This window comes from Phyllobates terribilis, unplaced genomic scaffold, assembly GCF_046119375.1.
Source record: "Phyllobates terribilis strain yellow unplaced genomic scaffold, ASM4611937v1 Scaffold_5__5_contigs__length_657084704, whole genome shotgun sequence".
Lineage (NCBI taxonomy): Eukaryota > Metazoa > Chordata > Amphibia > Anura > Dendrobatidae > Phyllobates > Phyllobates terribilis.
This window is the reverse complement of record NW_027362765.1, coordinates 35,946,417-35,974,222: the sequence shown is the minus strand read 5'-3', so window position 1 is coordinate 35,974,222 and position 27,806 is coordinate 35,946,417. Positions and strand designations below refer to the sequence as shown.

At 45.9% G+C, this 27,806-nt stretch overlaps 1 protein-coding gene and 1 pseudogene across 1 annotated transcript in view; both read left to right on the top strand.

Moving 5' to 3' along the window:
• Positions 1-27,806, top strand: part of LOC141270645 (uncharacterized) — a 327,734-nt gene that overhangs the window by 199,497 nt on the left and 100,431 nt on the right. The gene's annotated exons all lie outside the window — the stretch shown is intronic.
• Positions 1-27,806, top strand: part of LOC141270784 (uncharacterized) — a 116,657-nt pseudogene that overhangs the window by 33,472 nt on the left and 55,379 nt on the right.

The following is a 27,806-nucleotide window of genomic DNA, read 5'->3' as shown; positions in this document are numbered from 1 at the left end:
TTGCTAACCGTTCTCAATTACCTATAGAGTAATTCTGTTCTGGAGCAGAGAAGATCTTGGTAAAGAAGCAACAGGTCACCATGCGATGGGAAGAAGACTTCTGAAGAAAAAGCATCCACCTCCAGAAAGAACTGCTTGGTATTGTCCAGACGATGCAGCACAGGAGCTGAGGAGAAGGCCTGTTTTAAAGACACAAAGGCGTTCTCAGCCTCTGGAGTCCATATTTTAGGATTGGCCCCCTTGCGGGTCAGGGAAGAAATAGGAGCAGTCTGAGAGGAGAAATGTGGAATAAACTGGCGGTAACAGTTTGCGAATCCGAGACACTGCTGGATAGTTTTCAAACTGTATGGACGGGGCCACTTTTAAGACGACGGATACCTTCTCTGGATCCATTTTCAAGCCAGTCTTGGAGATGATGTACCCCAGAAACAGAAGAGAGGTCTGCTCGAAGATGAAATTTTCATATTTTGCGTACAGATGGTTCTTTCTTAATCTCTGCAGGACCTAGTGAACATCCTTTGGTGTGAAGGCAGATCGGGAGAGAACACAAAGTTGTTGTCTAAGTACACCACCACACACGTGTAGAGAAGGTCCCGGAAGATGTCATTCACCAGTTCTTGGAAGGCGGTAGGCGCATTAGAGTCAAAAGGGCATTACCCATTATTACTCATAATGGCCATCTTGGGTATTACAGCCAGTCTTCCATTCATCTCCTTGGCATATTCAGATCAGGTTGTATGCCCCCTGATGGTTGAGCTTCGTGAAAACTCTGGAACCTTTAAGATGATCAAAAAACTTGAGAGATGAGTGGCAGAGGGTATTTATTCTTGATTGTAATTTGGTTTAGACCTCTGTAATCGATACAGGGTTGCAGAGAACCATCCTTTTTTTCTTCACAAAAAAGAAACCTGCTCCAGCCGGGGAGGAAGATTTCCAGATAAATCTCCTGGCAAGATTCTTTTCAGTATACTCGGACATGGCATGGGTCTCATCCTGCAACAGGGGTAGGTTTGACTGGAGGGGAAACACCTGGTAGGAGGTCGATAGGACAGTCATATGACCTATGAAGTGGTAGAGTCTCCGCCTCCTTTTTATCAAAGACGTCAGCGAATGTCCAATATGCAGGAGGCAAGCCAGGTAAATTAGATGGATAAACTGGAGGTCTAGCAGGACGAATGGGAGCTAAACATCTCTCGTGGCACTCCTGACCCCAACGGAGTGCTTCTCTGGCTCTCAAATCATGTTTCATGTTTTCGCAGCTATGGCAGACCTAGGAGCAGAGGGTGAGACAGACCCAACAGCACATAGAGATTAATCTTCTCCGAGTGTAGTATTCCTACTCGAAGTTCTACCGGCTCGGTCACGAATAGTATGGTTTCGGTAAGGGGTTTTCCATCCACTGAAGAAACCACCAATGGATTGGGAAAACTTTGGATCGGAATCTGATATCATTCCACAATGGCTTGTTGAATGAGATTACCTGTGAAACCGGAGTCCAGGTAGGCCAACTTGACAAAACAGATGATGCAGACGCTGACAGAGTCAGCAATGGAGAGTTTTTTTCACTCAGGGTGACCTCTCCAAGAAACCCTAGACTATGGCGTTTCCCAGTCTTTCCGGGCAGGATGATTATATGCTCAGGACTGCCATAATAGAAGCACTGTCCCTTGGACTGACAGACCATCTGTCGATGCTTGGTCATCTTCACCTGGCCTACCTACATGCAGTCAGGAGAGGGAGCTGAAGCTTGCATCATGACCAGTCTTTGAAAGGTAAGAGCCAGGCGTACAGGTCTTTTCTTGTTGAATGCTCCTAAAACCTGATGTGTGTTCGAGTTGCCAGGGACAGAGACACCAGGTCATCCAGTGAGGTGGATATATCACGACCGGGCCGCTCGTCCTTAATTCACCCAGACAGGTCTTCCCAGAAGGAGGCTACCAAAGTCTCATTATTCCAGGCGAGTTCAGGCGACAGGGTGCGGAAACATACAGGGTCCTGGCCCACTGTGAGGTTTCCCTGGCATATTCTGAGAAGAGAAGAAGCTGCTGAGGAAGCTCGGCCGGGCTCATCAAAGACCTTAAGGAAGGCCTCTAGAAAAGACTGAAGATTTGACACTAGAGGATCTCCTCTTTCCCATAGGGGGTTGAGCCACGCCAAAGCCTTGCCAGTGAGATGGGACATAAAGAAGGCCACCTTGGCCCAATCTGAAATGTACTGATGAGCCAAGAGTTTGAAGTGTAGCATGCACTGATTAATGAACCCCCGACATAGAGCATGGTCACTGCCATAGGGTGGAGGAGCTGACAGATGGGGTCCGAAGCTGGGTACATAGCTGCTGGATTGTTGAGGCACATCTGACGTTGTTGCAGCTTAGGTAGATGTGACTGGAGTTGTCAATGTGTCTAGATGGGTGTTTACTGTCCGCAGGTAGGATAGGATCTTGTCCTGTTGGTCTTTCTGGCTGGTGACCTGGTACAAGTCAGAAATAGAAGAAGCCTGACAGCCAGCAGATTCCATGGCTTGTGAAAACTGTAATGGACTGGGTGGTGAAACCACTGTGTCGTGATGTCGTGAGGATAGCCTGGAGGGGCGTGACTACATGCCTCACCAAGTCCAACCTCGGATGCATGGCGGCTGACGATACCGCAATCCGAGGAGAGACAAAACCAGGTGCTACACCAGGACTGACCTTGGGTGGATGGCAGCTGACTCCCAAGGGACAGGAACGGCCAGTAATGATAGACTTAGCAAGTACTGGCTGGCACGGTTGGTACAGTGACTGGCACGACACACAGGGAGGTACTGGCAGGCACGACTGATATGCAGTCAGGCGGACACAACTGATAGGCAGGCGGGCACGACTGATAGGACAAGTATACCGGTATGCGAGCACTGGGACCTGAGAACTACAAGAGTGTTAAAAAACAAACTAACAACGTTGCACAGGCACCTCCATGCCAGTGGAGGTGCTTTAACCCTAGAACGCATACCTGGGGCCTCGCAGGCCTGCCCTGTTAATTGTTTTCTATTTTCTGCAAGATTACTTTAGTTAGAATTTTGAAACTCTAGGTATCCCTCAGGTATATAGTTGTTTGTCATTTTTGCTTGAGTTATTCCATGCTATTTGCACACGGGCTTAAAAGGCCCCAGGTATGTGAAAGTGTAGATTTTTATGGTCATGCGTTCTAGGGTTAAATAATAATTGTCTCCCGCTGATCATAAGAGATTACACTCTACAGGTTAGAGAGAGAAAGGACCCTGCTGATTATAAGAGCTTACACTCTTCAGGAGAGAGAGAGGACCTCGCTGACTATAAGAGCTTACACTCTACAGGCGAGAAAGGGAGGACCCTGCTGAACATAAGAGCTTATACTCTACAGGAGAGGGAGGATTTTGCTAAACATAACGCCTCCCAAAGAAGCTGAATGTGAAACGCGCGTTGGGGCTGCCATCCTCATCCACACCAGGTTGTATGTAGGGCAGTAGTGGTGGGGAGGAGGAGAAGGGATGTTTAGTAAGCTTACCACATTGTTAATATCAGGATCAGTGTCTCAGCTGGAGTTCATCCTGAGGGTGCCGCACTTGTTGGTGATCACAAGCAAATGGTAGAGAAAAGAGAAGTCCATCGGCACATCCAACAGGATATGTATAAAATTTGTCTTTTATTAGAAAAAATGAAAACATAGTAAAAGTGAAACCTCAGAAACCTGTATGTAGGGCATCTACTGTTTGGAAAGCACGGGATCTGCATGTTAGTCTCTAATCAAGGCTTTTTGCATATATATATATGTCTACTGAAGTGTTGGTTTCTTCCTCACTCTATATATATATATATATAATGGTATACTATTGTGTCTAACTATGTCTTTTTGCATTATATTCTACCGGCTCTCTTTAGGAGATTTTTTTCTATGCTAACCATATATATTTTACTATACTGTATTTTTGCTATGCCCCTTTCATCATTTTAGGACTGTTATATCCTATTAATACATGTTATTTTATGATAAGATTGCACATGCACTTTGATATTTGTATTTTGGTAAACATTACTGTACTATTTCATACATAGGATGGGCATTTTTTACGCCTTTATCTAGTATCTATAGGATGTTCTTCAATAACCCCTTACTATTTAAGCGGACAGCTCTTTAAAAATACTGTTTTGACTTGTTGCTCCACATATACAAATCCTGGCTGGATGTGGCACTACGTGTCTCTCTCCCTCTTTGTTTTGCTTTTATGTAGTTGCTCATTAATACATATTGTACTTTTTAATGAATACACCACTGTACAAGGTATCATAATCCATTAGCTGTCATAGCTGCAGGGCATTAATTGGAGGTCCATGCGACAATGCAAAATTATATTAGCCCACTCTTTAATGTTTCAGCAGGGTGGGAAATGGTGCTGGGAAAGTTTCTTTTTTTGTGAACTGTAAATTAAATCACATTATGAATCCTTTGCCATACTTTTTGCCAGCAGTTAAGTGAATTTAATACTGTAAAAATTCCCTTTCACCGATTCATTGAGTCTTAGTCGGATATGTGCACGTTTGGTACTTGGTGTAGAAAAATCTGCACAATGTACCAGAGTCTTGGCAAGAGAAACGCTGAGTACAATACGGCATTTTTATGTGCATTTCTGATGTGTTTTTACTTGTGTTTTTTTCCCTTTCATGTGACTGTGTGAAAACCACTCTAAAAACACTGAATGAATGGACTGCTGAAGTTATGTCCCATGAATAGGAAACTGGACCTTTTACATGTTGTATTGCATGTTTTGTTGTTTCATATATTGCTGGTTGTTGCTATGCAATAATGTTTACCTTCCTTGTGTTTGTCCCTTCTCTCTCCCTGTCTCCCTCTCATGTGACTGCTGTGGCAAACCCCGCCCCTCTCTTTCCTCTGTCATTTCCTCATTCACCATCTTGGCTCCATCAGAAGCTGATGTGCTCTCCGCCTGTGTGAGGATGGTTCCTTTTTACCTGCTGCCGTTGTTATGCATGTATTCACAAGATTCCTGTAAGAAAATAAACCCTCTTCTGGATTCTTCTCAACATGTGCCTGCAGCTGAGTTAAGCTATCTGCGACTATTGTCATTGTAAGTACAGGTGAAGAGACCCATATTTACAGCCACAGGCCATGGGGACAGAATAGAAGTATTGGAAAAAACACTTTTATAGTTCAAATCTGCAAGGAAAAAAAAAGCAGCAAAAACGCATTGTGTGAACAAGTCCTAAATAAGAAAACATAAGTAACTTCTACCAATCTGCATCAAATCTATAACACCGAGAAAGCAACGGACCCCCAGGACTGAGCTCAGGGCAAAGAGATGGGCCTGTAAGGGGGAAAGTGAGTGTGCCATAGGGGAAGAGACAATAATGTACACGTGCGGCTCTGCTCCGCGCAGCCCATACACGCGCAGCTCCGCTCTGTTCGGCCCTATGCTCTCCGCAAGCCTCGTACACACGCGGCTCTGCTCCACACGTCTCATACACGCGGCTCTGCACGCCTCACACACGTGGCTCACACGGCTCTGCTCCGTTCATGTCGTACACACACTGCTCCGTACATGCGCGCCTCCGCACACACACATGGCTCTGCTTGGTACACCTTGTACACACACAGCTCCGCTCAACTTGTAAATGTGCCACTCCGCACACCTCGTAGACACACACACGACTCCGCTGCCCACCATCTACCAATATGCATCAAATCTATAACACAGAGAAAGCAACGGATCCCCAGGACTGAGCTCAGGGCAAAGAGATGGGGCTGTAAGGGGGAAAGTGAGTGTGCCAAGGAGGAAGACACAATAATGTACACGCGCGGCTCTGCTCCGTGTGGCCCGTACATGCGCGGCTCTGCAAGCCTCGTACACGGCTCTGCTCCGTACATGTCGTACACACACACTGCTCTGTACATGCGCGCCTCTGCACACACACATGGCTCCGCTTGGTACACCTCGTACACACACAGCTCCGCTCAACTTGTAAATGTGCCACTCCGCACACCTCGCAGACACACACGACTCCGCTCCGCACACCTCGTAGACACACACAACTCCGCTCCGCACACCTCGCAGACACACACGACTCCGCTCCGCACACCTCGCAGACACACACGACTCCGCTCCGCACACCTCGCAGACACACACGACTCCGCTCCGCACACCCCGTACACACGCGGCTCCGCTCCACACGCATGATACTAACACGGCTCCGCTCCACACACCCCGTAGACACGCGGCTCTGCTCCACGCGCATGATACTAACACGGCTCCGCTCCGTACACCTAGTACACACGCGGCTCCGCTCTGAACGCCTCGTACACGCGCGGCTCCGCATACCTCGTGCACGCTCCGCTCCGCGCGCCTCGTACACGCGCGGCTCCGTACACCTCGTACACGCGGGGCTCCGCTCCGTACACCTCGTACACGCGGGGCTCCGCTCCGTACACCTCGTACACGCGCGGCTCCGCTCCGTACACCTCGTACACGCGCGGCTCCGCTCCGTACACCTCGTACACGCGCGGCTCCGCTCCGTACACCTCGTACACGCGCGGCTCCGCTCCGTACACCTCGTACACGCGCGGCTCCGCTCCGTACACCTCGTACACGCGCGGCTCCGCTCTGTACACCTCGTACACGCGCGGCTCCGCTCCGTACACACGCGGCTCCGCTCCGTACACACACGGCTCTACTCCGTACACCTCGTACACACGTGGCTCCGTCCCGTACACCTCGTACACACGCGGCTCCGCTCCGTACGCCTCGTACACGCACGGCTCAGCTCCGTACGCCTCGTACACACGCGGCTCCGCTCCGTACGCCTCGTACACACGCGGCTCCGCTCCGTACGCCTCGTACACACGCGGCTCCGCTCCGTACGCCTCGTACACACGCGGCTCCGCTCCGTACGCCTCGTACACACGCGGCTCCGCTCCGTACGCCTCGTACACACACGGCTCCGCTCCGTACGCCTCGTACACGCGCGGCTCTGCTCCGTACACCTGGTACACACGCGGCTCTGCTCCGTACGCCTGGTACACACGCGGCTCTGCTCCGTACGCCTCGTACACACGCGGCTCTGCTCCGTACACCTCGTACACACGCGGCTCCTCTCCGTACACCTCGTACACACGCGGCTCCGCTCCGTACACCTCGTACACACGCGGCTCCGCTCCGTACACCTCGTACACACGCGGCTCCTCTCCGTACACCTCGTACACACGCGGCTCCGCTCCGTACACCTCGTACACACGTGGCTCTGCTCCGTACACCCCGTACACACGCGGCTCCGCTCCGTACACCTCGTACACGCGCGGCTCTGCTCCGTACACCTCGTACACACGCGGCTCCTCTCCGTACACCTCGTACACGCACGGCTCTGCTACATCCACACTGTAAACCCGTCCTGACCCCACACATAACCTTCCCCTCATCCAGCACCATGACAACCAGCACAGCAGAGTCCTGCATCCACTGAGGCCCCTGATCATGTGACCCCTGACTCCTCCCCTCCTGTGACCTCATCACAGGTCCCGTGTGCACAGAACAGCCATATATGTGGTGGCTGCTCTGCAGGTGGAGGTATGTGGAGAGACCCCATTACTGGGCGCAGGGGGGGCATTAACCCCCTCAGTGCTGAGACTGTCGGTGTTTTTCTGTTGCCACTTTCTAACACTCATAGACTGGTGGGCGGCTCTGGCCATATACTTCCCCCACTTGTAGCCGTTGTGTGGACAGAAGTGCTGGTCAGTTTGTGAGGAAAGCTGCACTAATGAGAGAAAATGGCCGACCTGTAACTGAGAGCCCGTCAGTTAGCTCGTTCTGACAGTCTAATAGGGATGTCTTTATCTCTTTCTGAGCTCCTCTCGCTGTTTTATGGCCACAGAATACAAAGTTGAATGAGCAGAAAACAAAAAGCCTGGAAAAGGCAAAATGTGTAATGAAACCCAATTGCAAAACTGAGTTTTAGCCAAAAATATGTGAATTTGGGTAAAAATGATGTCCTGTAAGGTGGTCAATGCTTTTAAATTGTATATTCACAAATTTCAGGAGTCTAGGAAGCAAAATGGGAGAGCTTTAGGCCTTGGTGCTGGAGGAACATTGAAGTTACTGAGACTTGTGTGAACAAGTCCTAAATAAGAAAACATAATTCACTTCTACCAATATGCATCAATTCTATAACACAGAGAGAACGCCGGACCCCTGGGACTGAGCTCAGGGCAAAGAGATCGGGCTGTAATGGAGAAAGTGAGTGTGCCAAGGGGGAAGACACAATAATGTACACACGTGTCCACTCCGTGCGGCCCGTACACTCGCGGCCCCGCTTGGTATACGCACACTTCCGCTCCACAATTGTTGGAGAGAGACGTTATTAAACTGCACGTGAACCAGAACTCCACATTGTTTCTGTTCAACCACACATTAATTATTAACATTAGTATATACTGAACCATAAAGCATTTTTGAGAAAAACTCAAAATCCCCCTTAAACAATCCACATAAATTTATGTTTCCATCTGACACCAGTTCATCCTGTAGCCGAACGTAGATTGAACTTGCATAATGTTCACAGGGAGTAGTCTTTTCTTGGGAGCCTGCAATTACAGGATAACAAGAAGCTTACATGGCTTCACGGGGCGTTAGGTTAATTATCATGAAATATATGTAAGCAGATTATATATGTCGGGGATGGGTGTAAGTAAGTATTCTTAACCGTAGTCTTGTTTAATTCACGGAATTCGAGGCAAGGGCGCAGACCCCCATCTTTCTTTTTCACAAAAAAGAAACCAGCAGCCACAGGCAAGGAGGAAGGACGAATATGACCATTCTGTAAACTTTCAGTTACATATTTTTCATTGCGGTATGTTCAGGTCTCGACAGAGTGTACAAGCAAGCTTTAGGCAATTTAGCATTAGGGATAAGACTAATAGCACAATCATAGGGACGATGGGGAGGTAATATCTCTGCCTCTTTTTCCGAAAACACATGTCCGAAGTCTTTCAAGTACCCCCACATATCCTCCAGACTAGAGGAGCAAATGTGTACAGAACACAAGACATCTGTTTTGACCACTGAGGCTCCACTGAACAATACATTTCTGACACCAATCAATAACAGCATTGTGAATAAGCAACCATGGAAAAACCAACACCAACCCAGCAGGTAAATTATCCAACACTTAGCAGGAGATGGACTCAGAGTGAAGTGTTCCAACTATAAGTGTGAAATCCACCATTGCCAGCTGGACAAAATTCTGGTGCAATGGTGTCTTCTCAATGGTGACAGTTTGAATGGGTCTTTCTAATCTAACACACTATATTTTCCCAGAAGGCTGTAGTTCAGAACATTGACTGAGAGCAGCTACCGCCAGATAGTGATACAAGTTAAACAAAATTTTCAAACCATCTGGATTTATTTAGTCTGGAGTAAGATTACCACATGCATACATCTGGACATTTAGGCAAGAAAAACGAAAATTACATCTACAGAATGGAAGGAATACTACTAAGCAACAGCATGTGTGAAAAAGACTTGGGTATAATAATAGATCACAGACAGCACATGAGTCATCAGTGTGATGCAGCAGCAAAAATGCCAAACACAATTCAGCAATGTATTAAGAGAATCATAGTCTAGATCACGTGAAGTAATTATCCCCCTCTACTCCTCCTTCTTTGTCCGTTCTCATCTGGAATACTGTGTCCACTTCTGGGCACCACATTTTAAAAAAGACATAAAAAAAACTGGAGCAAGTTCAGAGAAGAACTACCAGGATGGTGAGCGAACTGCGAACTATGTCCTACGAGGAACGCTCAAAGGAGCTGGAAATGTTTAGCTTACAAAAAAGAAGGCTAAGAGGAGACTTAATAGCTGTCTACAAATATCTGAAGGGATGTCACAGTATAAAAGGAACATCCTTATTCTCATTTGCTCATGGAAACACGAGAAGCAATGGAATGAAGCTGAAAGGGAGAAGATATAGATTAGATGTTAAAAAAAAACTTTTGACAGTGAGGGTGATCAATGAGTGGAACAGGCTACCACGAGAGGTGGTGAGTTCTCCTTCAATGGAAGTCTTCAAACAGAGGCTGGACAGATATCTGTCGGAGATGGTTTAGTGAATCCTGCATTGAGCAGGGGGTTGGATGCGATGACCCTGGAGGTCCCTTCCAACTCTAACATTTTATGAGCCTATGAAATCCCTGCATTTACAGCCACAGCTATCAATGAGGTTATTTCTGGTCATCTGAGGAAGGTTCTGATGTTGGGCAAATCATCAAGATCTGCTCGTAGCTTCTAGGTGATCACCAACCAATGATGTCCCAGATGTGCTTGATGGAAGACAAGTCCAGAGACACTGCAGGTCATGGTAGTATGTTTAAGGCCACGCAGGCTGCTCACAGTAGCACAAGCAACAGGCGGCCTGGGGTTGACATGTTGAAAAATGGACATCCACTGGTTCCACGATTGTTCTACTCTGTACTGCAAGTCAACTTAGATTCCACTAACCGAGCATAATGCGTCAAACAGTGTCTACACAAATAATCAGAAGGCATTTGCACAACATTGAACTAAGAGCCAGATGTTTGGCCACGGGTGCTCCATTGCCCTTACGCCACCGTTTGCAAAGACTGTTATTGTGCAAAGTAATACGGCAATGGAGGCTGGAAAGGAGGTTTATATTCTTTTAGCAATGATTCCCGCTCTTGCCTTGGATGCTATGATAGCTGGAGATTAATCTTAGTAAATGGGAAATGCCATGAAGAGGCTTTCATGAGGGAACCTCACACCTGTCTTACTCCTGGGATTATGTTGTGTACATAATTTTTAGAGACTCAATAGTGACCCCACCAGCCAGACCCCTCTAGTCTTTTTTCCTGGTACACTATCCTCTCGGCATTACATTAATTTGGTTATGGAACCAGTTGTGTGGCCAATTCTACAAAGTGTACTAGAAGCAATTCGTCAACAGAACAACATCACGTCGGATGTTGTTGCTGCTACTGTGAGCAGCCTGTGTGGTCTAATCATGCTACTATGGCTGCAGCATCTCCGAATTCATCCACCATCAAGTGTTTCTGGGATGCCATTGGTCGTCAGTTTAACAGGGAGCTGCATGATCTGGATCTTGATTTGCCCAAGTGCATTCAGTGGCAGAACATTCCTCAGACAACCATTAAAGAAGTTCGCAGAAACTAAACATGTGTAGGTTCTTTTTTTATTTAAGTGGTGAAAAAAATTATTAAATTTGTATGACAAAAAGGTTATGCATTTGTTGCCATTTTCCGAGAACCATAGTGTTTCCTTTTTTCGACATCTAGGTCTGAGCGTTGGCTTATTTTTTGCAACTTGAGCTGATGTTTTTATTGGTACCATTTTGGGGTAGATACAATGTTTTCATCGTCTGCTATTTCACTTTATTGCAATGTTGCAGCAGCCAAAAAAACGTAATTCTGGCATTTTGATTTTTTTTAATCGTTACGCTGTTTACCAATTTCATTTATTTACTTTATATTTTGATAGACTGAACATTTCTGAACTCAGCAATATGAAATATGTACCCCGCAAGAGGGGTGATTTGAACTTGAGGCTATGTGCCCACGATCCAGAAATGCTGCATATTTTTTCCTCTTCTCCCTGGCAGGAAAAATGCATGCGGTTTTTACATGCATTTTTTCCGCCAGGTAGAAGCGTTTGTCTAGCGTTTTTGCATGCATTTCTGCATGCGGGTTATCAAGCTGTTTTCCAAGCGATTTTAGCATCACTTGGAAAAGTGCTTGACAACTTGGTCACACTATATAAATCCATGCAACCGGCATGGATTTATAGTAGTGTGACCAAGTTAGTTAAAAAAAAAAAGAATAAGAATGGTAAAAACTAAAAAAAAAATAAAAAAAAGACAGGTCACATGACTCAATGACGTCATGGCGGGTCCTTCACAACACCGCGAGCAGTGCAAGAGACTGGACTAAGGGGAGAAAACACCGGGAGGACATCGGAAGGTAAGTATAATCTTTATTTTTTATTTTAAATTCTTTTTTTTTTTACAGGTACTATGGTACCCAGGTCTGGAAGAGAGTCTTCTCTCCTCCAGACCTGGGTACCATCCACACATTGAACCGTGTGATATCCGCTTGTGCACATGTAGTGATGCGGATGTCACGCGGTCCAATGCAAGTCAATGGCGGTGATTACGCTGCGTGTCCGCAAGATTAATGGACATGCTGCGGATTTTTGAGCGCAGCATAAATGCTGCGGAAAAATCCACAGCATGGGCATTGACATTGCGGCTTGTCATTGGGGACCATGGGGGACGGATTATCAAGCGTTTCCCAAGCGTTTACGCTGCGTAAATTCCGCAGCATAAACGCTTGGAAAATGCTTCGTGGGCACGCAGCCTTAGTGTTTTTTTTAAGGACAACATCTGCAAGAAGTATATGTTTGTATGTTCTCCCCATGTTTGCGTGGGTTTCCTCTGAGTTCTCCGGTTTCCTCCCACACTCCAAAGACATATTGATAGGGTACTTTGATTGTGAACCCCAATGTGGAGAGCGATGATTATGTATGTAAAATTCTGCGGAATATGTTAGCGCTATATAAAAATAAAGATTATTATTATTGTCACGAACTCCGCAGGGACGACACCGGGGAGATCACGGGATATCTCACCGTGCTGTCACGCTTTCAGTATTTCGTCCAGAATCTTGAGCACATAATCCAGACTACTCGCTACGTGGATATCGGCAAGCGACCAGTGAGAGTATGGTGTCACACCTCTGGGTTCCAATGCATGGAATCCGTGTTTACGCCCCCGTACCATCACTGTCAGCTTCATGATAGCCCGATTATTATTAGTCTCTGACACCACCTGCCGAGTTTGAAGTATAATACAGGCCTGGCCGGACGTCTGCGTTTTGATAGCGTATATGGCTTCGGGGAAGAGAACGATTACAGAACAAAAGAAACAGAGCTATTACATTTTATATTTAATCCAAAAGGGAGGCATTGTTTAAGAAAAAATATATACAAAGATGTTACAAAGGAGACATTAAAAATACATAAGCAGTTACATAAAATAAACAGGATAAAAGAAGAAAAACTTACACTATACGATCGCGGAGATGATTCAATATAGGTGGAGGAGGGGCTCCCCAGTTTGATTATGCTGTTATCGAACAGGACCCGTTGCTTATAATCCTTATACCCCCCTGGCAATGAGTGAGTCTGTAATGTCCATGGGTTCTCTTATACCTAAGGGGAGATTTACCCATACGCCCCTTGTGGTGACATCATGTGGGCTGGTCTCCATCCTGCACATGTTTATTAAAAATGCCAACCTCTGTAATAACTCATCGCTCATTGATCGCAGAAGCTTGCAAACTACGCCATTTTTTCCCTTATGATTTTATCTTCGCACTGCTATGTATAGCAAAAATCACGATCTCCTATGAACGCCGGCCATGAAACGACGTTCACAGTAGATTCACAGTGACAGGTATACTGCTGTCAGCCATCAAGTGCAGGGAAAGATGCAGGGTCAGCGGCACAGCCCGCATCAAAGGCTAGGACACGGCCGATGATGTAAATGTACATCATCGGTCGTGAATGGGGTTAAAATTACAAAGAGCTGAATTGAATCTGTAAAAGAGTAATCAATCGGCTAAAATACAAAATGAATTGCAGGAACGGTGAACCGATGAAAATAGGTTTAAAGAAATTCGTTAATTACATAAATCAAGGTCCTGCACAGATGAGTCCCCTAAATAATGTTAACCGGGAGTTGGGTACTGAGGATTAGTGTTGAGCATTCCGATACTGAAATATCGGGTATCGACCGATATTCGCGGTATCGGAGTTCCGATACTTTTAGAATATCGAATACGGGAATCGGAAGTTCCCATAATGCCTGCGCTCGGCAGTGTCTCTAAAGGATGACAAGCTGGATGGCAGCGCTCAGCTTACTGTACTTGTCATTTAGTGTTAAAGGATTTATTAAAAAAATAATAGTGTTTTCATGCACCGCCTCTTTAAAAAAGCCGGCCGGCAATTCAGCAGCGGCATACACCGGTACCCAACAATTTACAACAGAAAGAATAGAGCATCACACATAGATTAGATAGATAGAAACATGTCAGTCACATATATATCTAATCTATGTGTGATTCTCTATTCTTTCTATTCTAAATTGTCGGGTAACGCTGCTGAATTGCCGGCCGGCTTTTTTAAAGAGACGGTGCATGAAAACACTGTTATTTTTTTTAATAAATCCTTTAACACTAAATGACAAGTACAGTAAGCAACACTGTCACTGTACTTCTTATATATGTGACTGACATGTTTCTATCTATCTAATCTATGTGTGATGTTCTATTCTTTCTGTTCTAAATTGTCGGGTACCGGTGTATGCCGCTGCTGAATTGCCGGCTTTTCATGTAATACATTCTACATTATTCTTAGTTGTTTTCCTTCATGTAGAATTAACCTACAAGGAAAGAAAGGGTTTATTTTTATTCCGATATTTGTGTCTCATTGACTTGCATTGGTTTCCGGTATTGGAATCGGCGATATCCGATATATTTTGGGTATCGGTCCGATCCAATCCGATCCGATATTTCCCAATATCTGTAGGTATCGCTCAACACTACTGAGGATCAAGAGAAGGCAGAATTACTACATGACATTTGCTCTGTATGTAATAGAGAGGAGACAGCAGCAGATGTAGTGTTCCCAATAGATAGGGCCAATTTTTTGTATTAAATTCTTGGTCCTTTCCCTTGCCACAAGAAACGTGAAAATGCTGACTGTAGCCTCTGTACATCTAAATGTTTCAGTAGTATAGGTATTGTTTGTATGGGATATAGAATGCGAGAGAATCTAATCATTTTTAATAAATGTTCCCTCCCAAATAGTGATAACTGGAGTTCCCTCCATTTTTCTAATTCTCTTATTATTTTGTCTATCAGGAAATTTAGTTTATATAGTGATCCTGGGTCCTTTCCAATTTTAATACCCAGGAATGTCAGTGACGTATTAGTACTCCTAATTTTGTCATTAGGACTGTATCCAGCACTATAATCTCCCAAAAATAGTAACTGGCACTTATCCTCGTTTATCTTGTACCCTGAAAAGAATCCAAAATATTGCAGTGTGTTAATCACCTGATTTAAATCTTGTTTTGGATCAGCGAGAAAAAGCAACATGTCATTCCCAAAGCACGGTAATTTAACCTCCTTACTTCCTTTAAATACTTCTGAGGTAACTAGGTGTGGAGCCAGGGGTTCAATGGCCAGGTCAAACCAGGGCTGTGGAGTCGGTAAGCCAAACCTTCGACTCCTCAATTTCCATGACACCGACTCCAACTCCCTCATGCATGGCTCATGTTTAAGTGATAAATTTACTGTAGCACAGATTCATCTCAGCTAAAAGTCTAGACCCTTAGATCAGGAATAGGACAGACATTTATAGGACATTTCATAACTTTCCCAAATTATTATGAAAAAATATTCCCCACAAACTGCATTAAACTACTGTACCCAATTTATTATATATTTTAGGAGTTGGAGTTGGTCCATTTAAGGCTGTGCGTCCACTATACGTTTTTCAAGCATTTTTGCCGTGGAATTTACGCAGCGAAAACGCTTGGTAATACGTGCCCCATGGTCCCCAGTGATAATCCGTATGTGCTGTGCACATGCTGCAAAAATTTCTGCTGCGGATTATCATTGCGGAAAAATACGCAGCATGTCCATTAATTTTGCGGACACGCAGCGTAATTGCCGCCATTGACTTGCATTGAAACGCTTAATATCCGTGTCAGCACATTTGCACACACGGATATTAAGCGATTCTATGTGCGGATGGTACCCGGGTTTGGAGAAGAGGAGACTCTCCTCCAGAGCCGGGTACCATAGTACCTGTGAAAAAAAGAATTTAAAATAAAAAATAAAGATTATACTTTCCTTCCGATGTCCCCCGGCCTCCTCAGCGATGCGTCCGGTCTGTTGTATGGGTCGCGGTGGTGTAAGGACCTGCCATGACGTCATTGAGTCATGTGACAGGTCATGCGACCGCTGACGTCGGCGGTCGCGTGACCTGTCACATGACTCAATGACGTCATCGCAGGTCCTTCACACCACCGCGACCCATACAACAGACCGGACGGAACGGAGAAAATACCGGGGGCCATCGGAAGGTAAGTATAAACTTTATTTTTTACCATTCTTATTCTTTTTTTTTTTAACTATTACTTGGTCACACTATATAAATCCATGCCGGTTGCATGGATTTATATAGTGTGACCAAGTTGTCAAGCACTTTTCCAAGTGATGCTAAAATCACTTGGAAAGCGCTTGATAACCCGCATGTGGAAATGCATGCAAAAACGCTTGACAAACGCTTCTACCTGGCGGGAAAAACGCATGTAAAATCCACATGTGTTTTTCCTGCTAGGGAGAAGCGGAAAAAATATTCAGCATTTCTGCATCGTGTGCACATAGCCTTATACCTACTCCGATTCCGACTCCAACAAAATGGACACAGACTCCGACTCCAACTTTACAGCCGTGGGTCAAACAACAGGGATGAAAGGGGGCAACCCTGCCTAGTACCTTTTTCCAAAGAGAATGGTTGGGACAGAAATCCTGGTGTGTATATTCTGGCTTGTGGGTTCTTATATAGGGCCATTAGATAAGTTTGGCATAACAGGGGTATTTAGAAATTATCTAGAACTTAGTCCATCCACTTCCAATTCACATTAGCAAATGCCTATTCAGCATCTAAGGCAAGCAATGCTGGGTTACCTAGTGCTGTTTTCCTCAATTTTATCCCATCTTGAACTGCTAAAATGGTACTGATGTTTGTGACCGCTGCTCTTTTGTTTTACAAATACAACTTGGTGTGGGACAATTAACTTAGGTAGTATTAGTGCTAGGCGGTCAGCCAGAATTTTGGACATTATTTTAATTTCTTCGTTTATTAGGGATATGGGTCTGAACGACCCTAGATTGGTTGGGTCTCTACCTTGCTTGTGTAATACTTTAATATAGGCCGTATTTCCTGTTGGCAGGTATACTTTTTCATTACGGATATGATTAAAAACTTCTACAAGTAAAGTAGAAACGTCTTCTAATATTTTGTAGAACTTTCCTGGCAGCCCATCTGGTCCAGGGGGCCTTGTTATTTTTCAGGGATTTAATGGTCTACACCACCTCTTACTTTTTTATTGTAGAGTATAATCTTTCTCTCTCCCCTTCTGAGACTGTTGGGAGGGATAATCTATCTAGTAATTTCTTCCCCTCTTCTCCATCTACTGCTTCTTGTTCATACAATGTGTTAGTCTATGTGCCCACGATGCTGAAAAGCTCTGGATTTTTTTCCTGAGCGTTACTGCATCTCCCTGGCAGAAAAAACGCATGCTGATTTTACATGCGTTTTTCTGCCAGGGACAAGCGTATGTCCTGCGTTTTTCACATGCGATTTCGCATGCGGGTTGTCAAGCGCTTTTCCAAGCGATTTTAGCATCAGTTGGAAAAGTGCTTGACAACTTGGTCACACTATATTAATCCAAGCAACCGGCATGGATTTATATAGTGTAACCAAGTTAATAGTTAAAAAGAATGGTAAGAAATAAAAAATAAACATTATACTCACCTTCTGATGGCCCTCGGTCTCCTTCTCCGGTGCGTCCGGTGTGTTGAGTGTCTCGCGGTGGTCTAAAAGGACCTTCCGTGACGTCACTGAGTCATGTGACAGGTCACGTGACCGCCGACATCAGCAGTCGTGTGTCCTGTCACATGATTCAATGACGTCATGGAAGGTCCTTTTAGACCATCGCGAGCCACCGGGGAGCCAGGACTCATCGCTAAGGAGACCGAGGGCCATCGGAAGGTGAGTATAATGTTTATTTTTTGTTTTAAATTGTTTTTGTTTACAGGAACTATGGTACCCGGGTCTGGAGGAGAGTCTCCTCTTCTCCCGACCCGGTTACCATCCGCACATTGAATCGCTTAATATCCGCATGTGCACATGTAGTGATACAGATATTATGCAATTCAGTGCAAGTCAATGGCGGCGAAAACGCTGTGATTACGCAAAATTAATGGTAGTGCTGCGGATTTTTCCACAATGATAATTCGCAGCGGAAATTTACGCAGCATGTGTACAACACATGCTGATTATCATTGGGGAACATTGCTGACCTTCTACCAAGCGTTTTTTAAGCGTTTCCGCGGCAGAATTGCCACTGCGGAAATGCTTAACGTATCGTGGGCACACAGCCTCATAGTATTTATGCAAGATGTCATTTATCAGTTTTGGGTCTGTTTGCGGCTTACCTTTGTGATCAATCAAGCTACCTATAAATGTCATGGGTGTTCGGACTTTCGCCAGGCGAGCCAATAATGAGCCAGCTTTATTACCATATTTAAAAATTTCCGACGTTTTTTAGTTCCCCCCTATTCTTTCCATTCTGTCCAGCCAAAGATCAAATTCTGCTTTAGCTTTGATCCATTTATTCCTATTTTCTCAGTTGGGGTCAGTTAAGTACTGTATAGGCCCCTTAGCTCTTCACTTGCTGTATTGTAGGCTAATGTAGTTTTAGTCTTAATAGATATATACCCCATGATGCGACCCCCCTAATTACCACTTTTGCTGTGTCCCAGAAGAGATGAGGGTTTTCTATATGTTTTTTATTGTCTAAGTTATATTCCATCCACTATTCCTTCAACTGTTAATGAAAGTTTTCATCTCTGGTTAAAAAAGTCAGAAATCTCCAAATAATATCCTTCCCTTTGGGAAAGGTGCCTCTCCAGGATATAAGTACTGGTGCGCAGGGGCGGACACAGCCTGCAGAGGCCCCTGTGCAGGAAATTTTTCCGGGCCCCCCCCCTCCCCTCACATACCGCAACAAAGTTTTATGTAGATAGTTGTGTTCTAACCCGGTAATAAATCTAACAATCAAATCTAAACAATACATTTAAGTTCTACATTTAACAACTGAATATAACACAAAGCAGTCATGCAGTTGATAAGTCATATTTGTATGTGCTTATCGTGGCCTATGAGTTATCATGCAGTACAGACTGTCATTACTTTATATATTGGAGGAAATAATACTGCAGTGAAGAGAACTGGATTTTTCAAAACTCCGATCACTTGTACTAGTATATACAGCGCTGCCACAGCATTGCTGTATATAGTGAAAATCACGGTCTCCATTGAAGCCCGGCTACAGGCAGGGTTTCAAAAGAGCTCCGTAATGACAAACATGGAGGTCTTCAGTAGACCCCCTGCTCTCATAGCAACCCATTGGTGACCCGTGATCACGTCATGGGTGTGCCGATGGGTGCTTAGAAGGACGTGCCCCCCTGCCGACACATGTTAAATGAGGCTTTCAGAGTTTGACGTTGGCGTTTAACAGGTTAACAATCGCGGGGGGAGTGGCAGGTCCTAGCTGTAACATGCAGGACTATGTGGGGCCCATTATCCTTTATGGAGGACTATGTGGGGCCCACTATCCTGTATGGAGGACTATGTGGGGCCCATTATCCTGTATGGAGGACTATGTGGGGCCCACTATCCTGTATGGAGGACTATGTGGGGCCCACTATCCTGTATGGAGGACTATGTGGGGCCCACTCTCCTGCATGGAGGACTATGGGGGGGCCCACTCCTGCACGGAGGACTATGGGGGGGGCCCACTCTCCTGCACGGAGGACTATGGGGGGGCCCACTCCTGCACGGAGGACTATGGGGGGGCCCGCTCTCCTGCACGGAGGACTATGGGGGGGCCCGCTCTCCTGCACGGAGGACTATGGGGGGGCCCGCTCTCCTGCACGGAGGACTATGGGGGGGCCCGCTCTCCTGCACGGAGGACTATGGGGGGGCCCGCTCTCCTGCACGGAGGACTATGGGGGGGCCCGCTCTCCTGCACGGAGGACTATGGGGGGGCCCGCTCTCCTGCACGGAGGACTATGGGGGGGCCCGCTCTCCTGCACGGAGGACTATGGGGGGGGCCCGCTCTCCTGCACGGAGGACTATGGGGGGGCCCGCTCTCCTGCACGGAGGACTATGGGGGGGCCCGCTCTCCTGCACGGAGGACTATGGGGGGGCCCGCTCTCCTGCACGGAGGACTATGGGGGGGCCCGCTCTCCTGCACGGAGGACTATGGGGGGGCCCGCTCTCCTGCACGGAGGACTATGGGGGGGCCCGCTCTCCTGCACGGAGGACTATGGGGGGGGCCCGCTCTCCTGCACGGAGGACTATGGGGGGGCCCGCTCTCCTGCACGGAGGACTATGGGGGGGCCCGCTCTCCTGCACGGAGGACTATGGGGGGGCCCGCTCTCCTGCACGGAGGACTATGGGGGGGCCCACTCTCCTGCACGGAGGACTATGGGGAGGCCCACTCTCCTGCACGGAGGACTATGGGGGGGGCCCACTCTCCTGCACGGAGGACTATGGGGGGCCCCACTGTCCCACGCGGAGGACTATGGGGGGCCCCACTGTCCCGCGCGGAGGACTATGGGGGGCCCCACTGTCCCGCGCGGAGGACTATGGGGGGCCCCACTGTCCCGCGCGGAGGACTATGGGGGGCCCCACTGTCCCGCGCGGAGGACTATGGGGGGCCCCACTGTCCCACGCGGAGGACTATGGGGGGCCCCACTGTCCCGCGCGGAGGACTATGGGGGGCCCCACTGTCCCGCGCGGAGGACTATGGGGGGGCCCACTGTCCCGCGCGGAGGACTATGGGGGGGCCCACTGTCCCGCGCGGAGGACTAGCATGTAATAAACTCTCTTACATCCATGACTTTTTCCTCTCTAATTCCCTCAACCTTCTGGCTATCACTGAAACCTGGATCCAGCAGTCGGACACCACCGCCGCTGCAGCTCTCTCCTATTGTGGCCTACACTTCTCTCATACTAAGAGACCTGACAACAGATCAGGTGGAGGTGTTGGTCTGCTTCTTTCAACAAAATGTACTTTTCAGGTTATCCCCCCAGTGCCCTCCCTTATCTTCCCTTCTTTTGAGGCCCACACAGTCAGACTCTACCGGCCCTTCTTCCTGCTAGTGGCGGTTGTCTATCACCCTCCAGGTCCCTCCCATCAGTTCCTGGATCACTTTGCTGCCTGGCTTCCAAATTTTCTATCCTGCGACATCCCCACGATAATCATGGGAGATTTTAACATCCCAATTGGCGATCCTCTTTCCCCATCTGCCTCTCAACTTTTATCACTAACCTCCTCCTTCGGCCTTTCACAGCTTGCTAATTCTCCTACACATGAGGACCCGAACACATTGGACCTGATCTTCTCCTGGCTTTGCTCAGTACATGACTTTACTAACTCTCCCCTTCCACTGTCTGACCATAATCTTCTTTCATTCTCTGTCAAGAACTGTGACTCTACTCAAGACCTCCCTACTTTCCACACTGCTAGAAATATATGCGCCATTAACACCCAGAAATTTATGAAAAAGTTGCAATCATCATTGGCCCCAATCTCCTCCCTCTCATGTCCCGACTCTGCATTGAAGCATTATAACGAAATAATGCTATGTGCCCTGGATGAAGCCACACCTCCTACACAAAGAACAATTCAGCATAGACGGCGACAACCCTGGCACACGCCTCAAACACATCTTCTCCAGCGGTGTGTTCCAGGTGCGCTGAAAGGCAGTGGAGAAAATCTAATCTGCCCGAAGATTTCCTCCATTATAAATTTATGCTGAAAACATATAACTCTGCGCTTCACCTCTCCAAACAAACCTACTTTAACAACCTCATAATCTCACTTTCCAATAATCCTAAACGACTCTTTGACACATTTCATTCTCTCCTCAATGAAACAGCACAGGCCCCGATCACCGACCTCAGCGCGGACTATCTGGCCAATTATTTCAAAGAAAAAATTGACCATATCCGACATGAAATTTTCTCCCAATCCCCAAACGTTATGCATGCTCTCCCCCAACACATTGTATTTTGCTCACTTTCTGATTTCGAACCAGTCACGGAAGATGAAGTGATCAGGCTCCTTGCATCTTCTCACCCTACCACCTGCACCAGTGACCCTATTCCCTCATATCTCCTTCAGTCCCTTGCTCCAGCTATCACCACTCACCTAACTAAAATTTTCAACCTCTCCCTCTCATCTGGTATCTTTCCCTCTTCTTTTAAACACGCCAGCATACATCCATTGCTTAACCGCTTCCCGACCGCCCACTGTAGATAAACGTCCGCGCTGCCTGGGCTCTGTGCAGTGCGGACGTTTAAAAATGGTGGGTGGTCCCGCAGCGCTCAGGACCCCCAGGGTCCTGATTGGATCAGGTCCCAGTGATGTTAACCCTTTGCTGTCTTCTATATTCCGCGATCTATAGTGATCGCGGCATATAGAAGACAGCAGGAGGAGAGGGGGTCGTATACTTACCTCTCCGAAGACCCCTGATACCTTCCAGGACCTGGCATTGCTATGGCAGCTGGAGGTCACATGACCGCCTCCAGATCTGCCATATATGGTGTCTTGCCAGGCTCAGCCTGCAGCAAAAGCCTGGCAGGAGACACTGACTATGAAACAGTCAGCAAAGATCTCATGTAATGTAATACATGTCTATTACATTACATGAGATCAGTGATCAGAAAAATAAAAATTAATGTCTCATACAGGGACTAAGTAAAAATGTAAAAAAAAGTTTTGAAACTGTTAAAAAAATCACAAAATAAATAATAATAAAAAAAAAAGTACACATATTTGGTATCGCCGCGTCCGAAACAACCCGAGCTATGAAACTGTCACACTAATTAACTCCTTCTGTGCACACCGTAATAAAAATAAATAAAAAACGGAGCAAAAAACTATGCTTTTTCCTCATATCGCCAAACAAAAAGTGGAAAAAAATGCGATGAAAAAGCAAAATGGAAAAAAAAATGGTACCGCTGAAAACGTCATCTTGTTCCGCAAAAAACAAGCCGCCATACTGCTCCATCAGCCGAAAAATATAAAAGTTATACCTCTCAGAATAAAGCAATGCAAAAAAATATTTTTTCTATAAAATTGTTTTATTGTGTAAAAGCGCCAAAACATAAAAAACTATACAGTAAGTGTAGTATCACTGTAAACGTACTGACCCGAAGAATAATACTGCCTTATCACTTTTACCACACGCAGAACGGCATAAAAAAAAAACTCAAAAAACAATTCCTGAATTGTTGGTTTTTGTTAATTTTACCTCCCAAAAAACGGAATAGAAAGCGATCAAAAAATGTCACGTACCCAAAAATGGTACCAATAAAAATGTCAACTCGTCCCGCAAAAAACAAGCCATCACATGACTCTGTTGGCCGAAATATGGAAAAATTATAGCTCTCAAAATATGTCGATGCAAAAACTAGATTTTGCAAAAAAAAGCATCTTTTAGTGTGTTACAGCTGTCAGTCATGAAAACCCGATATAAATCTGGTAGCGCTGTAATCGCACCGACCCGAAGAATAAAGTCGTCTAATCACTTATACCGCACGAGGAATGGCGTAAAAAATAAATAAAACCAATTCTTCACCTGCTACTGATTTGTTTATTATGTCTCCCAATGTGCTCACCACACTTCTAGATAAGTTCCCTAAGGGGTCTAGTTTACAAAATGGTGTCACTTGTGGGGGGTTTCCACTGTTTAGGCACATTAGGGGCTCCCCAAATGTGACATGGCGTCCGCTAATTATTCAAACAAATTTGACATTCAAAAAGTCAAATAGCGCTCCTTCCCTTCCGAGCCCTGCAGTGTACCCAAATAGTGGTTTTCCCCCACATATGGGGTATCGGCATACTCAGGAGAAATTGCACAGCAAATTTAATGGTGCAATTTCTCCTGTTATCCTTATGATAATGCAAAATTAGGGGATGAAAAACATTTTTTGTGAGAAAAATGGGAAAATTTTATTTTTACAGCTCAATGTTATAAACTTCTGTGAAGCACCTTGGGGTTCAAGGTGCTCACCACTCATCTAGATAAGTTCCCTAAGTGGTGTAGTTTCCAAAATGGTGTCACTTGTGGGGGGTTTCCACTGTTTAGGCACATCAGGGGCTCTCCAAATGCAACATGGCGTCTGCTAATTATTCAAACAAATTTTACATTCAAAAAGTTTAATGGCGCTCCTTCCCTTCCGAACCCTACAGTGCACACAAACAGTGGTCTTCCCTCACATATGGGGTATCAGCGCGCTCAAGAGAAATTGCACAAAAAAATTTGGGGTCCATTTTTTCCTGTTACCCCTGCGAAAATAAAAAAAATTGGGTCTAAAGTAACATTTTTGTGAAAAAAGTTAAATGTTCATTTTTTTCTTCCACATTCCAAAAATTCCTGTGAAGCACCTGAAGGGTTAATAAAGTTCTTGAATGTGGTTTTGAGCACCTTGAGGGGTGCAGTTTTTAGAATGGTGTCACTTTTGGGTATTTTCTGTCATAAAGACCCCTCAAAGTGACTTCAAATATGATGTGGTCCCTAAAAAAAATGTTTTTGTAAATTTTGTTGGAAAAATGAGAAATCGCTGATCACCTTTTAACCCTTATAGCTCCCTAACAAAAAAAAAATTTGGGTTCCAAAATTGTGCTGATGTAAAGTAGACATGTCGGAAATGTTATTTATTAACTATTTTGTGTGACATATCTCTCTGATTTAAGGGCATGAAAATTCAAAGTTTGAAAATTGCAAAATTTTCAAAATTTTCGCCAAATTTCCGATTTTTTCACAAATAAACGCAAGTGATATCGAAGAAATTTTACCTCTATCATGAAGTACAATATGTCACGAAAAAACAATCTCAGAATCAGGGGAATCCGTTGAAGCGTTCCAGAGTAATTACTTCATAAAGTGACAGTGGTCAGAATTGAAAAAATTGGCCCGGTCACGAAGGCAAAAACAGGCTCTGGCGCGAAGTGGTTAAAAAAACATCCCTTGACCAGAACTGCACGGCCAACTACAGACCTGTTTCCAATCTTCCCTTTATCTCTAAACTCCTGGAACGCCTGGTCCATTCCCGTCTAATCCGCTATCTCTCAGACAACTCTCTTCTTGACCCTTTACAATCTGGTTTCCGTTCTTTACATTCTACTGAAACTGCCCTCACTAAAGTCTCTAATGATCTACTAACAGCTAAATCTAATGGTCACTATTCCCTGCTGATTCTCCTGGATCTCTCTGCAGCGTTCGACACTGTGGATCACCAGCTCCTCCTCACTATGCTCTGCACTATTGGCCTCAAGGACACTGTTCTCTCCTGGTTCTCCTCCTATCTCTCTGACTGCTCCTTCTCTGTGTCTTTCGCCGGCTCCTCCTCCTCTCTCCTTCCCCTTACTGTCTGGGTTCCTCAAGGATCAGTCCTAGGCCCCCTTCTTTTCTCCTTATACACCGCTCCCATTGGACAAACAATCAGCAGATTCGGTTTTCAGTACCATCTCTATGCTGATGACACCCAATTATACACCTCTGCTCCGGACATCACCCCTGCATTACTACAAAAGACCAGTGATTGTCTTTCTGCTGTGTCTAACATTATGTCCTCCCTCTGCCTAAAACTGAATCTGTCAAAAACTGAACTACTCATATTTCCTCCCTCCACTAACCTACCTGTGCCCGATATTGCCATTTCCGTTTGTGGCTCAACCATTACTCCCCAGCAACAAGCCCGCTGTCTTGGGGTAATTTTTGACTCAGATCTTTCCTTCACTCCTCACATCAAATCACTCGCTCGTTCATGTCATCTACACCTCAAAAACATCTCAAGAATCAGGACTTTTCTCACCTTTGACTCGGCAAAAACTCTTACTGTAGCTCTTATTCATTCTCGTCTGGACTACTGCAACGCTCTACTTATCGGACTCCCTCTTAGTAAACTCTCCCTTCTCCAATCCATCCTTAACACAGCAGCCAGGATCATATTCCTCGCCAACCGCTACTCCGATGCCTCTTCCCTGTGCCAGTCATTGCATTGGTTACCCATCCAATATAGACTTCAATTTAAACTTATCACGCTTACCCACAAAGCGCTCCATGCTTCCGTACCCCCCTACATCTCCTCCCTTGTCTCAGTCTACAACCCTACACGTACCCTCCGTTCTGCCAGTGACTTAAAACTAAAATCCTCCATAATCCGAACTTCCCACTCCCGTCTCCAAGATTTCTCGCGTGCTGCGCCAATTCTTTCGAATGCTCTACCCAGGACAGTTCGATTAATTCCCAATACCCACAGTTTTAAGCAGACCCTAAAAACCCATTTCTTTAAACTGGCGTATCGCCTCCACACACTATCTGTCCGTCCCAGTTTTCCCCCATATTAAAATCTTCTTCAATTTCAGGTTCATACCAACGATGCACATAATAGCCTCGGTCAGGACTGCACACATACTGGCAGGCAACCAGTCCATGTATTATTTATACTATATAGTATATCAAGGCTGCATTATGCAATATATATTCATTCTACCTTTTGTGTCTCCCCCATTTCCTCATAGACTGTAAGCTTGCGAGCAGGGCCCTTACTCCTTTCGATATGAGATATGTTTATTCTGTATTGTTTGTATAAGTCCCCCCTAAAATTTGTAAAGTGCTACGGAATATGTTGGCGCTATAAAAATAAAAATGATTATTATGTGGGGCCCACTCTCCTGCATGGAGGACTATGTGGGGCCCACTCTCCTGCATGGAGGACTATGTGGGGCCCACTCTCCTGCATGGAGTACTATGTGGGGCCCTCATGCTCTTCTTCGGCGGGCAGTGTAGCAGCATGGCTTTGTCATCTGGGAGGCGGGGCGTCATGGCTCTGTCAATAAACGCGCCCTAACTGCAGTGGTCGCACAGCTGAGCCGTGACGGGACGCGGGACTGAGCCCTCAAATCGGGACAGTCCCGCCGATCATTTCCTTGGGGGGGCCCTGCCACTAACCACACTCACGCCAAACAGTCCGGGCGTGAGCGTAACAGTTTGCTCAGGCCATGGTCCCCGTTGAGTCCCACGGTCCTTCGCTATTGGAGACATTTCAATCCTTGTCTGCGAATACGTACACCAAGAAAAAAATTCCCAAGCTGAGGTCCAGGCGATTAACGCACCAGCCCAAATGGAGCTATCCGCATTCATTCCCGCGGATCCACCAGTGTACTATGGGGATCCAAAACAAAGCCGTGCGTTTGTGGCGCAATGCGTGAACTACACTGTGTGCAGAATTATTAGGCAAATGAGTATTTTGATCACATGATACTTTTTATACATGTTGTCCTACTCCAAGCTGCATAGGCTTGAGAGCCAACTACCAATTAAGTAAAGCTGGTGATGTGCATCTCTGTAATGAGGAGGGGTGTTGACTAATCACATCAACACCCTATATAAGGTGTGCTTAATTATTAGGCAACTTCCTTTCCTTTAGCAAAATGGGTCAGAAGAGAGATTTGATGGGCACGGAAATTCCAAAATTGTGAGATGTCTTGCAGAGGGATGCAGCAGTCTTGAAATTTCCAAACTTTTGACGCGTGATCACGGAACAATCAAGCTTTTCATGGCAAATAGCCAACAGGGTCACAAGAAGCGTGTTGGCCAAAAAAGGCGCAAAATAACTGCCCATGAATTGAGGAAAATCAAGCGTCAAGATGCCATTCGCCACCAGTTTTGCCATATTTCAGAGCTGCAACATTACTGGAGTATCAAAAAGCACAAGGTGTGCGATACCCAGGGACATGGCCAAGGTAAGGAAGGCTGAAAAACAACCACCTTTGAACAAGTAACATAAGAAAAAACGTTAAGAATGGGCCAAGAAAT